This window comes from Phodopus roborovskii, unplaced genomic scaffold (genome assembly GCF_943737965.1).
Source record: "Phodopus roborovskii unplaced genomic scaffold, PHOROB, whole genome shotgun sequence".
Taxonomy (NCBI): domain Eukaryota; kingdom Metazoa; phylum Chordata; class Mammalia; order Rodentia; family Cricetidae; genus Phodopus; species Phodopus roborovskii.
In genome coordinates this window covers 21,422,605-21,425,984 of record NW_026125052.1, presented here as the reverse complement: position 1 = coordinate 21,425,984, position 3,380 = coordinate 21,422,605, and positions in this window count along the sequence as shown.

Sequence of the window (3,380 nt, the reverse complement as noted above, 5' to 3'; positions counted from 1 at the left end):
TCTCTTCATCTATGTATCTCCATGTGGTCTTGGCTTACCAGTGATGCCCAGGTCTCTTTCTCCCTCGGCAGCTACATGGCATCTCTCTTGAAACTCACTTTCTCTATCCCTCTTCTCAGCATTCTCCTAGTCTTGTAGCCACGCTTATATTTCCTGCCTGGCTACATCCTGCCTGCTCATTGGCCAAAACAGCTTTATTCATCAACCAATAAGCGAAACATATATTCACTCATACAAAAGGACACACCCCATCAGGTATTTATAAAGTTATGGAGCTTACTGAAATTAGGACCTCCTAATTGTCTTAGCTGGGGTTTCTATTGCTGTGAAGAGGCAAATGACCATGGCAACTCTTATAAAGGAAGGCATTTAATTGGGGAAGCTTACAGTTTCTGAGGTTTATCATCATGGTGAGAAGCATTGCCATGTGCAGGCAGATATGGTGCTGGAGAAGGACCTGAGAGTTCTACATCTTGAGCTGCAGGCAACAGGAAGTGAACTATGACAGGCGTAGCTTGAGCATAGGATACCTCAAAGCCCACCCCCACAGTGACGCACTTCCTCCAACAAGGCCATGCCTCTTAATAGTGCTACCCCATGTGGGTTTTATGAGTTTATGGGGCCAGTTACATTCAGACCATCGCTTTCATTTCTCTTTTTTCAGGCTTGGTCATCAGCTAAGAGAGATATCCAGTGCTGGGGGCCGAGCAGGGTGGCTTCGGGCAAACAAACACTCCAGGGAAGGCATCTCATGGCTGAAGGAAGACTGAGTATGAGCCAGGAGCGTGTGCACTGTTGGAGTCAGACACTTGCCCTGCCTTTGCCTGCAACTGTACGGCTGGGTTGACCACCTTGATCTGGGATTGGGTCAGGGTGAGGTTTCTCTTTGTTAGGATAGAAAATGTCCAGATTCACATCTTCCCTGGTCTCCTTATTGCTGGGGGGGATGTGGGGGGCACAATCCCAACCCCCTTGTGCTCAGGGAGTACCCAGGAAGCTGCAGTCTGGGAGCTCCAATTCTTTGTCAGAAAAATGACCCTGAGGATGGATCCCTGAGACAGGAGCCCCGAGGCAGGATTCTGTCTATGGCAAGTTATCCCAGAGCCCGAGGCTGTCTTGATCACCTGACATTCACCCAGGGAATGGGTTGGCATCTCTGCTGCACATGCCTTTGGGGTGCAGAGAGAGAAGATAAGATGGTGAAGGTCAGGTTTAGGGATCACCTTGCATTTCCTTCAGGCTGCAGCTAACCAAAGGGTTGGGGAGGCCCTTTGGCCCTCTCTACTCTTACTCCAGCCAATCAGCTTCCTTTCTTTCCTCCCCATTAACCCAGCCTTGCCTTGCCCAGCCCACAGCTTCACCCATCTCTACTGATAACCAGGTCAGACAGTCATACTTTATACTTTCTTGTGCCTTATACTTGTTTCCTTTTTTTCATTTACATCCACCTTACTCTCCCCTGTGCAGGCCTGTTTCACAAATGAAGTCCCGAAGGTGGTGGAAGCTTATTCCATTAGGCTTTGAAGGGCAGGTGAGCTGGTGGTGTAGCCCAGTAGGTAGATCAGTTACCCAATATGCACAGAGCTCTGGGTTCCTTCCACAGCATGGCACAAAACCAAGTGTGGTGGCTCATACCAAGTACTTCAGAGTTGGAGACAAGAGGATCGATCAGGAGTTCAAGGCCAGCCTCAGTCACATAGCAATTTTAAGGCCAGCCTGGGCTACATGAGTTTTTTTTGGGGGGGGTTGTTTTACTTATTTGAGGCACTTAGCAGTAGGTGTTGATCCTGAGGGGTGTGTGGCAGAACCACTGCCAGATGGAGACATTCTGGTGAGCAGGAGTACTACTTCTTTTGTTATTTGTAGCTCCGGCTGGCCTGGTACTAGCTGGATAGACCAGGCTGGCCTTGAGATCTACCTGCCTCTGCCTCCCCAGTGCTGGCGTTAAAGCATGAGCTGCCACTCCTGGTTTACGCTTGGTTTTGAGTGTCTCAAATGGGTGAGGCTGTGCCGGTAAATTAATACATCAACTTGACACAAGCTAGGGGCTTCTGGGAAGAAGGGGTCTTTGAGAAAATGCCTTCATAAAATTAACCTTTAGGCAGGTCTGTAGGGAGTTGGTGTTTGTTTGTTTGTTTGTTTTGATTGACGATTATTGTGGGCGGGTCCTCCCACTACCGGCAGCGCCAAGGTGGTCCTGGATGGTATAGGACAGCAAGCAGAGAAAGCACTGGGAAACAAGCCAGGAAGCAGCACCCCTCCATGGCCTCTGCATCCGCTCCTAGGCTGGTGTCCCTCAAAGATGGAGTGTGACCTGAGAGTCGAAAGCTGAAATAAACCCTTTCCTCCCCATGTTGCTTGTGGTTGTGGTGTTTTATCACAGCAACAGAAACCCTAACTAAGACTTGAGGTGGCTCAGGGACCCATGGAAAGCTCTCACCCTGGAGGCACACTCGCAGAAGCCTGGATGGCCTACATATGACCCTTGACCTCGTTTTAAGAAGTTTCTGTCAGGTCTAAAGGATCCATTTCCTCAGATTCCAAAAGGCAGAAGGGACAAAGGGCTACTCCGGTACCTATTAGCATGCCACCACCCACACTGGCCTCTAGGCCCCCTCAGCATCTCAAGTGCCAGTTACACATTTCTAAGTCCAGGCTAGCACCCGGGCCCTTCTCAGCTCCTCCCCTACCCTAAACTCCCTCCAGCTCCTTGGCTTTCCTCCCCACAGTTCCTTATTCCTTATAGCCCTGCTATTTTAGCCATGCTTGGTAGGTCTCTCTCTCTCTCCTCTCTGCTGTCCTTCCTCTCTCCTGCTCCTGCTTGCTCTCATGGTCAGCTCCAGTCTGTTCAATCTGTTCCTTCCTTCCTTCCTTTTTTTGAGATAGAGTTTCCTCTGTAGCTTTGGAGCCTGTCCTGGAACTCACTCTGTAGACCAGGCTGGCCTTGGACTCACAGAGATCCGCCTGCCTCTGCCTCCCACCACCCAGCCAATCTAGTACTTTCTCTCCCTGCTCTGGATTTTTCCAGATGCCTCTGGCTGTACTCTTCCTCATATTTGCAATAAAAATCTTCCCATTGGCCTGTTGGTGGTGGCACTTTAATCTCAGCACTCAGGAGGCAGATCTGTGAGTTCAAGGCCAGACTGGTCTACAGAGTGAGTTCCAGGACAGGCAGAGCTACACAGAGAAACCCTGTCTCAAACAAACAACCAAAAAGAATGAGCTGCTTTGTGGAGACTTCTCTTTCCAGGGCAGCTTCATCCAAACACTGTGTTATAACAAACCCAGGGCCTGGAGAATACTTAGCAAGGGCTCTACAATTGAGCTCTATCCAAGCCCCACGGTGGATCCAAACTTTGGGCAATTCTGCTAGGGACACC